Consider the following 12,095-nt stretch of genomic DNA (forward strand, 5'->3'; position numbering starts at 1 on the left):
GGACTCACGTCTGAGTATACCCTCCCACACATAGTGTGGATAAAACCGATTTTGGAAAAGGGGGGTGGTGATGGACAGAGTTTCTGAATGATGCAGAATACTCTTACCAAGTCAATAGATCATGGTTTTAATCCATCACCGTTTTTTAGCTCACTGCACCATCCCAGCTCAGAACCTGGCTATATGCAAATTAGTCTGTTCCTGTCCCAGTGCATGATGGGAACAGGGCAAACCAAACTACCAAGCCAATTCTTATACTGGGAAGGAAACAAGCTTCCGGGGACCGGTTTCTGGCATCACAGCCTTCTTCGGCCCGGCTTGCTTGAATCCTGATGGTGCAATGAGCAAGGGACTCACGTCTGAGTATACCCTCCCACACATAGTGTGGATAAAACCGATTTTGGAAAAGGGGGGTGGTGATGGACAGAGTTTCTGAATGATGCAGAATACTCTTACCAAGTCAATAGATCATGGTTTTAATCCATCACCGTTTTTTAGCTCACTGCACCATCCCAGCTCAGAACCTGGCTATATGCAAATTAGTCTGTTCCCGTCCCAGTGCATGATGGGAACAGGGCAAACCAAACTACCAAGCCAATCCTTATACTGGGAAGGAAACAAGCTTCCGGGGACCGGTTTCTGGCATCACAGCCTTCTTCGGCCCGGCTTGCGTGAATCCTGATGGTGCAATGAGCAAGGGACTCACGTCTGAGTATACCCTTCCACACATAGTGTGGATAAAACCGATTTGTGAAAAGGGGGGTGGTGATGGACAGAGTTTCTGAATGATGCAGAATACTCTTACCAAGTCAATAGATCATGGTTTTAATCCATCACCGTTTTTTAGCTCACTGCACCATCCCAGCTCAGAACCTGGCTATATGCAAATTAGTCTGTTCCTGTCCCAGTGCATGATGGGAACAGGTCAAACCAAACTACCAAGCCAATTCTTATACTGGGAAGGAAACAAGCTTCCGGGGACCGGTTTCTGGCATCACAGCCTTCTTCGGCCCGGCTTGCTTGAATCCTGATGGCGCAATGAGCAAGGGACTCACGTCTGAATATACCCTCCCACACATAGTGTGGATAAAACCGATTTTGGAAAAGGGGGGTGGTGATGGACAGAGTTTCTGAATGATGCAGAATACTCTTACCAATTCAATAGATCATGGTTTTAATCCATCACCGTTTTTTAGCTCACTGCACCATCCCAGCTCAGAACCTGGCTATATGCAAATTAGTCTGTTCCTGTCCCAGTGCATGATGGGAACAGGGCAAACCAAACTACCAAGCCAATTCTTATACTGGGAAGGAAACAAGCTTCTGGGGACCGGTTTCTGGCATCACAGCCTTCTTCGGCCCGGCTTGCTTGAATCCTGATGGTGCAATGAGCAAGGGACTCACGTCTGAGTATACCCTCCCACACATAGTGTGGATAAAACCGATTTTGGAAAAGGGGGGTGGTGATGGACAGAGTTTCTGAATGATGCAGAATACTCTTACCAAGTCAATAGATCATGGTTTTAATCCATCACCGTTTTTTAGCTCACTGCACCATCCCAGCTCAGAACCTGGCTATATGCAAATTAGTCTGTTCCTGTCCCAGTGCATGATGGGAACAGGGCAAACCAAACTACCAAGCCAATTCTTATACTGGGAAGGAAACAAGCTTCCGGGGACCGGTTTCTGGCATCACAGCCTTCTTCGGCCCACTTGCTTGAATCCTGATGGTGCAATGAGCAAGGGACTCACGTCTGAGTATACCCTCCCACACATAAGGGCCGATTATGATGGCGGACTTCCCGCATCCACCGGGCCAGAGGAAGCCACCGCCGGCCCGGAGGATGCGGGAAATCCGCCGGGGAGCCCTGCAAGACCCACCGCCATATTAGGATGGCTGGTGGGTCTTCCTATCTGTCCGCCGCCTTTCCGCCGCGGGCGGATTGCGCCCGCGGCGGAAAAGCATTAACATGGCTGGCGGTGTCTATCAGACACCGCCAGCCATATTAGGAAGACAGCGGAAAGATGCCTTTACACGGCGGCATTTCCGCCGTGTAAAGGCATACAGATTTGTGTCTGGGGGCCCGTTGCGGGCCCCCAGGGGTGAAGGGGGGTGGGGGGTGCACATGGTGGGTACCTATGGATACCCCCCTGCATTTGCCTGCACAAAGCGGCAGGCACCGCGAGGTGCCTGCCGCTTTGTGCATGCAAATGCGCAACTTACTTTTTTAACATTGCGGCGGGTGCTGCTTCAAGCAGCACCCGTCGCAATGATAAAAATACAGGATGTGACCGCCAGGGTGGCGGTCACATCCTAATTAGCACGGAGGGACCGCCGCTGCCCCTGCGGACGGTCCCTCCTCCTCTAGGGTGGCGGACGGACGCAAGTCCGTCCGCCATCCTAATGAGCCCCATAGTGTGGATAAAACCGATTTTGGAAAAGGGGGGTGGTGATGGACAGAGTTTCTGAATGATGCAGAATACTCTTACCAAGTCAATAGATCATGGTTTTAATCCATCACAGTTTTTTAGCTCACTGCACCATCCCAGCTCAGAACCTGGCTATATGCAAATTAGTCTGTTCCTGTCCCAGTGCATGATGGGAACAGGGAAAACCAAACTACCAAGCCAATTCTTATACTGGGAAGGAAACAAGCTTCCGGGGACCGGTTTCTGGCATCACAGCCTTCTTCGGCCCGGCTTGCTTGAATCCTGATGGTGCAATGAGCAAGGGACTCACGTCTGAGTATACCCTCCCACACATAGTGTGGATAAAACCGATTTTGGAAAAGGGGGGTGGTGATGGACAGAGTTTCTGAATGATGCAGAATACTCTTACCAAGTCAATAGATCATGGTTTTAATCCATCACCATTTTTTAGCTCACTGCACCATCCCAGCTCAGAACCTGGCTATATGCAAATTAGTCTGTTCCTGTCCCAGTGCATGATGGGAACAGGGCAAACCAAACTACCAAGCCAATTCTTATACTGGGAAGGAAACAAGCTTCCGGGGACCGGTTTCTGGCATCACAGCCTTCTTCGGCCCGGCTTGCTTGAATCCTGATGGTGCAATGAGCAAGGGACTCACGTCTGAGTATACCCTCCCACACATAGTGTGGATAAAAACGATTTTGGAAAAGGTGGGTGGTGATGGACAGAGTTTCTGAATGATGCAGAATACTCTTACCAAGTCAATAGATCATGGTTTTAATCCATCACCGTTTTTTAGCTCACTGCACCATCCCAGCTCAGAACCTGGCTATATGCAAATTAGTCTGTTCCTGTCCCAGTGCATGATGGGAACAGGGCAAACCAAACTACCAAGCCAATTCTTATACTGGGAAGGAAACAAGCTTCCGGGGACCGGTTTCTGGCATCACAGCCTTCTTCGGCCCGGCTTGCTTGAATCCTGATGGTGCAATGAGCAAGGGACTCACGTCTGAGTATACCCTCCCACACATAGTGTGGATAAAACCGATTTTGGAAAAGGGGGGTGGTGATGGACAGAGTTTCTGAATGATGCAGAATACTCTTACCAAGTCAATAGATCATGGTTTTAATCCATCACCGTTTTTTAGCTCACTGCACCATCCCAGCTCAGAACCTGGCTATATGCAAATTAGTCTGTTCCTGTCCCAGTGCATGATGGGAACAGGGCAAACCAAACTACCAAGCCAATTCTTATACTGGGAAGGAAACAAGCTTCCGGGGACCGGTTTCTGGCATCACAGCCTTCTTCGGCCCGGCTTGCTGGAATCCTGATGGTGCAATGAGCAAGGGACTCACGTCTGAGTATACCCTCCCACACACAGTGTGGATAAAACCGATTTTGGAAAAGGGGGGTGGTGATGGACAGAGTTTCTGAATGATGCAGAATACTCTTACCAAGTCAATAGATCATGGTTTTAATCCATCACCGTTTTTTAGCTCACTGCACCATCCCAGCTCAGAACCTGGCTATATGCAAATTAGTCTGTTCCTGTCCCAGTGCATGATGGGAACAGGGCAAACCAAACTACCAAGCCAATTCTTATACTGGGAAGGAAACAAGCTTCCGGGGACCGGTTTCTGGCATCACAGCCTTCTTCGGCCCGGCTTGCTTGAATCCTGATGGTGCAATGAGCAAGGGACTCACGTCTGAGTATACCCTCCCACACATAGTGTGGATAAAACCGATTTTGGAAAAGGGGGGTGGTGATGGACAGAGTTTCTGAATGATGCAGAATACTCTTACCAAGTCAATAGATCATGGTTTTAATCCATCACCGTTTTTTAGCTCACTGCACCATCCCAGCTCAGAACCTGGCTATATGCAAATTAGTCTGTTCCTGTCCCAGTGCATGATGGGAACAGGGCAAACCAAACTACCAAGCCAATTCTTATACTGGGAAGGAAACAAGCTTCCGGGGACCGGTTTCTGGCATCACAGCCTTCTTCGGCCCGGCTTGCTTGAATCCTGATGGTGCAATGAGCAAGGGACTCACGTCTGAGTATACCCTCCCACACATAGTGTGGATAAAACCGATTTTGGAAAAGGGGGGTGGTGATGGACAGAGTTTCTGAATGATGCAGAATACTCTTACCAAGTCAATAGATCATGGTTTTAATCCATCACCGTTTTTTAGCTCACTGCACCATCCCAGCTCAGAACCTGGCTATATGCAAATTAGTCTGTTCCTGTCCCAGTGCATGATGGGAACAGGGCAAACCAAACCACCAAGCCAATTCTTATACTGGGAAGGAAACAAGCTTCCGGGGACCGGTTTCTGGCATCACAGCCTTCTTCGGCCCGGCTTGCTTGAATACTGATGGTGCAATGAGCAAGGGACTCACGTCTGAGTATACCCTCCCACACATAGTGTGGATAAAACCGATTTTGGAAAAGGGGGGTGGTGATGGACAGAGTTTCTGAATGATGCAGAATACTCTTACCAAGTCAATAGATCATGGTTTTAATCCATCACCGTTTTTTAGCTCACTGCACCATCCCAGCTCAGAACCTGGCTATATGCAAATTAGTCTGTTCCTGTCCCAGTGCATGATGGGAACAGGGCAAACCAAACTACCAAGCCAATTCTTATTCTGGGAAGGAAACAAGCTTCCGGGGACCGGTTTCTGGCATCACAGCCTTCTTCGGCCCGGCTTGCTTGAATCCTGATGGTGCAATGAGCAAGGGACTCACGTCTGAGTATACCCTCCCACACATAGTGTGGATAAAACCAATTTTGGAAAAGGGGCGTGGTGATGGACAGAGTTTCTGAATGATGCAGAATACTCTTACCAAGTCAATAGATCATGGTTTTAATCCATCACCGTTTTTTAGCTCACTGCACCATCCCAGCTCAGAAGCTGGCTATATGCAAATTAGTCTGTTCCTGTCCCAGTGCATGATGGGAACAGGGCAAACCAAACTACCAAGCCAATTCTTATACTGGGAAGGAAACAAGCTTCCGGGGACCGGTTTCTGGCATCACAGCCTTCTTCGGCCCGGCTTGCTTGAATCCTGATGGTGCAATGAGCAAGGGACTCACGTCTGAGTATACCCTCCCACACATAGTGTGGATAAAACCGATTTTGGAAAAGGGGGGTGGTGATGGACAGAGTTTCTGAATGATGCAGAATACTCTTACCAAGTCAATAGATCATGGTTTTAATCCATCACCGTTTTATAGCTCACTGCACCATCCCAGCTCAGAACCTGGCTATATGCAAATTAGTCTGTTCCTGTCCCAGTGCATGATGGGAACAGGGCAAACCAAACTACCAAGCCAATTCTTATACTGGGAAGGAAACAAGCTTCCGGGGACCGGTTTCTGGCATCACAGCCTTCTTCGGCCCGGCTTGCTTGAATCCTGATGGTGCAATGAGCAAGGGACTCACGTCTGAGTATACCCTCCCACAGATAGTGTGGATAAAACCGATTTTGGAAAAGGGGGGTGGTGATGGACAGAGTTTCTGAATGATGCAGAATACTCTTACCAAGTCAATAGATCATGGTTTTAATCCATCACCGTTTTTTAGCTCACTGCACCATCCCAGCTCAGAACCTGGCTATATGTAAATTAGTCTGTTCCTGTCCCAGTGCATGATGGGAACAGGGCAAACCAAACTACCAAGCCAATTCTTATACTGGGAAGGAAACAAGCTTCCGGGGACCGGTTTCTGGCATCACACCCTTCTTCGGCCCGGCTTGCTTGAATCCTGATGGTGCAATGAGCAAGGGACTCATGTACATTTCCTCATTTCACAACTCCCCGCAGTGAAGTATTGCAGCCACTGCTCACAAGCATCCATTTGCGTAAGGAGAGCGGCCTGCCCACCCCGGAGGTCACCACCGCAGCCTGCTCTCCTGCGTGCTGGGAGAAAGGAGGCCTGAAAGTGGGCCTGGAATCAGTGGGGGAGTCGGGGGGCATGGGTGGTGCCACTAGCTCTGAATATCTGGCATTCCTCAGACCCTTTCAGCTGCCAGGGTGTGAGAAGAGGCGGCTCGCGCGTCCTGCGGGGTATTAACATACAATCCACAGCATGGCCCGTGGGAAAACAGGAGGGGAGGGGAATCAGATAAGAGGGGAGGAACAGGGACACAGAGCAATCAAATGACGGGCTTGATCAAGCGATGATACTGGACGGGTGGGCATTGGGCAATGTGGCTGGATGGCACTGGGGGCGATCAACAGGAGGCGGGCAATCCGGGAACAGAGGACGACAGCAACGAGACACGCAAAGACGTAAATAAACAAAATGCTGCTTACCTGATAAGGAGAGGACTGAAATCGCGCAACCCACCCCTGCAAACTCACACGTCCAAAATGGCCAAAACATCACGGAAAAAAAACATAATAATCCGCCCACCGCCGCATGACGTTTTAAAAAGGGGCGGAGAGGGAAAAAATCGCCGGAACGCCCACGAATCGCCTCGCACAATGATGGACAGATCTCTCTTCCAATGGCTAGCCTCCATTTATGGAGCTAGCCAATGGAAGAGAGAGGCGGGACTAAACAACAAACTGTTCTCAAAAGATTTCGCCTGCGCGAATGCTGCTGCGCAGCGGATCGCCAGGCGAAACCTAAAAAGGCACCAAACTGGTAGATGATGTTATCTGCCTTTGGATAGTCTCTTTGTTGAAAAAGTCTTATTATTGAGGAAGAAACTTACAGAGGTCGTGGGATATCACTCTCATTTAGTGTTTTGTGGATAGGGCCATCCATGGAATGGAATCATTAAGGCCTGAGACATCACTTGCTAATTTGAATACCCATCTTTGCTCATGTTGGTACAATAGCTTGGAGACATCAGTGCAGTGTGGTGGAATCATGGGCTTTTCTAATACTGTCCACTCAAAATCCTCCGGTTTGTGGTTCAGTTCTAAGAAATGTCTGGTAAGTTTTGTCATAGTCTTTTTGCACCTGAAGGTGCTCTTATGCTCCATCATACTATGCTTCGCCTTCGTCGTAGTCATTCCGACATATTTATTCAGACATAGACATGTGATAAGGTAGATTAGGTTTTCACTATTACAGTTTGTAAAAAACCTCTGCTCCCAAGGTTACACAGTTCCAATATCTACAAACTTAGATGGTTTCGTCTGGGCACAGACTCCACAAGATCCACAAGGATAGTGGCCTTGGACTCTGGGAAGATTCCATAGAGTCGTATCTGTGTCCTGTTTCATGTTCCGTGGCCTGGTCTGTACTAGTCTATCTTTTAGATTGGTGCTTCTCTTGAGAGAAAAGAGTGGTTGTGGTATCTTGTCAGAGCAGCTATTGAGAATCCGCCAATGTTTTCTGACACACTTCTGAATGTTGTTTGTTAAGGTGCTGAAGGTGTGAACAAAGGTTAAACGGCCCAGTGGGGGTTTTATTGTTGGAATATCAATCAAAGCTTCTCTGTTATTGTTCTGGGCACGCTTTTTAGCTTTCTTAATCAAACTGGCAGGATAATCTTTTTCTTGAAGTTGTAGTTTTAGAACTTGAGAGTGTTCCTCGAACTTTGCAAGAGTGGTGCAATTCCTTCACACTCTCAGAAATTGCCCAAATGGCAAATTGTTATGAAGAGACTTAGGGTGTTGGCTATCAAAGCGTAATAGTGAATTTCGGGCCATAGGTTTCCGAAAAAGCTCACTGTGCAGTTGGCCATTGATGTGGAAGATAGATAGATCCAAAAAGGAAATTCTCTCTTTGTCAACCTCTGTTGTAAACTTCAGGAACCTGTTCCTACTATTCAGCCAGTCTCTGAAAATCATCAAAGATTCAAGTGTGCCCCACCATACCACTAGTATGTCATCGATATAACGCTTCCATAAGCGTATCGATGAAAGATGGGGATTAGATAGTGCAAGGACATGCTCCTGTTCAAAAGTATGGACATATAGATTCGCTAAGCTCGGTGTGAAAATACTGCCCATACTTTTACCAGACACCTGGAGATAAATGTTGTCCTCGAATCTGAAAAAGTTGTCCTTCATGGCAATTTGTGCCAAGGACATAATAAAAGGAATCGGACTGATAGAGTTGAGATCCGTGTTACTCAGTATCTGAAAGATGGTTTCAAGAGTCTCATCTTGTAGAATTGATGTATATAAAGATTCCACATCGAAAGATACTAAGTAATCTGATTCGATGTTGAACTCAATGTCTGGAAGTAGACGTAAAACGTCCTTAATGTTCTGCAAAAAGGTGGGCATAGTTCTCACCAAGGGACGTAAAAAATAGTCCACAAAAGTAGACAAGGGTTCTAAAAGAGAACCGATACCAGATATAATTGGTCTACCCGGTGGAGGCCTTTTCTCTTTGTGAATTTTTGGAAGGCAGTAAAAATAAGGCATCACTTGATGACTTGTCTGTAGGAACTACGCTTCTTGTTCAGTAATCCATCCATTCATTAGACCTTCATCCACTAGTCGTGATATAGTCTGTTTCAGTCACTCAGTGGGATCTTCTTTGAGCATACGATAAGAGTTGGTATCTGATAGTTGTCTCAAACACTCTTCTCGATAGGCTGATGTTGCCTGGATTACAACTGCACCGCCTTTGTCTGCTGGCTTGATAGTAATTGTGCAGTCAGCTGACAAATTGCGGATCACCATTTGTTCTCTCTTCGAGAGATTATGGTAGACATAGCTATTTTTTGGGGTGTTTGCAAAAGAGGTTACCTCTTCCTGAACAGCCTTCTCAAAAGCTAAAACCTTGGCAGGTACGCTAGTGATAGGAGGAGTGAAAGTGGAGCGTTTTTTGAGGCCTGTGTTCTTTTCAGAGGAGGTGTCTGGCATTGTGGTTTTGTCTTGAAAAAAGTAATGGAGTCTGATTTTTCTAAAAAATTGAGCCAGCTCACAATTCACACTGAAAATGTCTCCTGAGTTGGTCTCCATGAAACCTAGTCCTCGATTGAGGACTTTGTTCTCAACCTCTGTGAGTGTCCTTTGGCTCAAATTCACTACGAGGCTTACTTCACATTGATGTCTGCTTGTCCTGACTTCTTGGTTTGGCTCCGTGTTCCCATGGACGGTGTCGATGGTTGGTTCCAATGTACCTGAGAGCTGTTTTTTCTTCTTCCTCTCGGTCTGCCCGGGCCAAAACCTAAATAAGACTGGTCTTGAAAATTCTGTGGGTGAGTATGAAAAGGGGGCATATGAGGTTGAAAATGGATAGGGGGAAAACTCCAAGGAGTTGGTGGCCACCACTGTTGGTATTGACTTATCGGTGCACCTCCTCGCCAGTTACCTCTGTTAAATCTACCTCGTGTCCAGCCTCTTGATTGTTGTTTAGCTCCTGTGTGAAAATCTCCTTCATTAGAACTCTCTCCTGAGCTGGATCCTGCATAAGATGAACCATACCTTCTGCCCTGTTTGTTAAATTCAGGAGGAGAATACTTATCACTTGTGTAGGGGTAAATGATATCCAGTTTAAATTTATCAAGATCTTTTTTACATTTATCAATTTTGGCCATCAATATGCCATCTTTGAAATCTTTATTAGTTTTATTAGATTCATCCTGATTTTTCTTTAAAAAAAAAAGTAGATGAAATGTTTGTTTTGATCTGGGATTCCTCAGACTTGAATCTCTATTAAAATATTGTCTGCTGTCCGTCTAGCTGTGCTTATTATTAAGATCAGCCAGTCGCGTGTGCACCGCCACGCGATCATGGACCAATCCTTTAGGAATGCTTTATCCTGCAAAAACAGCCGTGGACAGTTAGTCACTAATAAACCCGAAGGAGCACAGTGACCTCGTAAGTACTCTGCCATAATCGCCCCGTGTACCAGGGTGCGAGAGTGAGATTTTTTTAGAAAAAGAACTTTAGCCCACTCATTTTCAGGTGAAGGTGTTGGGTTACTAAACTATTAATAATGCTTGGTGTATTATCCAAGATGGATTGGAATGTATCATCGTCATATGCCAGTCATCTCACACCAAACAATTCAAACATAGGCCACAAGGCACACAAAGATTTCTATCTATAAATATATCACAAATGCAAAAAGAACAATTGATGGACAGAATACAGAACAATGTCATACATTCCCCCCGTACAGAGATCTTTGCCTAAATCCATCGTTTTTTTGCTCACCATGCCATTCCAGTTTGAACCCAGCCATATGCAAATCAGTCTTGACCCTGTGCCCAATAGGAACAGTCCAGCCCGAACTGCCAAGCCAGATCCTCCCTTCCCTCAAGGAACAGGGTCAAGACTGATTTGCATGTGGCTGGGTACAAACTGGGGCGGTGTGGTGAGCAAAAGAATTATGGATTCAATCCTTGTGACTGAGGGTGAATGTTTGCATTGTCCAGCATTCCGTCCATCAACTGTTTCTTTTGTATATGTAGCCCTAAGTGGGAAGGGTATGCCCAGACGTGGGTCCCGTGCTCACTACAACTCTGGATTCAAGCTAGCCTGGCTGATGAAGGGTGATGCTTTGAAACCGGTCCCAGGATGCTTGTTTCCGGTCCAGGGAGGACCTGGCGTGGCAATTCGGGCTGGACTGTTCCCACAAGGAACAGGGTCAAGACTGATTTGCATATGGCCGGGTCCAAACTAGGGTGGCATGGTGAGCAAAAGAATGATGGATTAAACCCAGATCCTTGTGACTTGGGGTGAATGTTTGCATTGCCCAGCATTCCGTCCTTCTTTTGCATAAATATATTACAGTCAGTCGCGAGGAACCTATCTCTCACTCCTTTTCACTTCAAATTCATACTTCAGAGCAGCGACTTCAGAGCAGTGACACAACATGATAAGAGCACACCTCTGATCATCATATACAACATATTTGCAACCTTTGAAATTTAAACTGGTACTAATTAGGTGAAACCGTCGTGCTTTTTATTGCTGCATAATTTAGCCAGTGCTGCCACGGAATTTGGTCCCACGCCACATAATCCCAGTTTCCCGACCACAGCAATAACTGCATGTAAAATTTAATTACAGATGGCCTATAAATGAAAAATAAATGCAAGAGAAACAAATCTGTGGTAGATGCATTGTTCTGAGAGTAAAGCTCAGTTGGTATGATTATTTCAGATATCTGTGTATATAACCGGTTGGTGCACCGGGGACTAGTGACCTGTGTGTTTATAGACCTAGGAGGTCTCAGCCTGGGAGTAAAAGCACTGTGAATATGTAGATTAATGTTACAAAAATGCCATTGGAGGGTGACTTGCGGCTCCTCCTATGGGATGGTAAGGCACCTTGAATTGCTTTGAACAAATTGACTCAAGGATGGTACGATGGAGGTATCGCCTTGCCAAACATACGCCTCTATTACTGGGCCTCCCAACTGGTGGCCACCAACTTCTGGATCCACGGGTCACCTACTAACCCGGCCTTTCATTTAGAACGTTATCAGACGGGACGAGAGGGATATTTAGGCGCCCTATATGGCACATTCCCCCGGAAGCGCTACGTGGGACCCATGACACAAACTATTGCTATATGGCACCGGGCTACCAAGCGCCTGGATTGGGCTGGCGTATTTACTCAAGCTACCCCGCTCTGGGCGTCACAAAAGTTAGGTTCCCTGTGTCACTTTAAGGGGTTTGACAGATGGGACACGATAGGCATCTCCACTCTAGGGGACTTGCTCCACAAAGGGAAAC

At 46.8% G+C, this 12,095-nt stretch overlaps 1 long non-coding RNA gene across 1 annotated transcript in view; it reads right to left on the reverse strand.

Moving 5' to 3' along the window:
- LOC144761266 (uncharacterized) overlaps window positions 1–12,095 on the reverse strand; it is a 342,504-nt gene that overhangs the window by 269,441 nt on the left and 60,968 nt on the right. The gene's annotated exons all lie outside the window — the stretch shown is intronic.

Source organism: Lissotriton helveticus, chromosome 6, assembly GCF_964261635.1.
Source record: "Lissotriton helveticus chromosome 6, aLisHel1.1, whole genome shotgun sequence".
Lineage (NCBI taxonomy): Eukaryota > Metazoa > Chordata > Amphibia > Caudata > Salamandridae > Lissotriton > Lissotriton helveticus.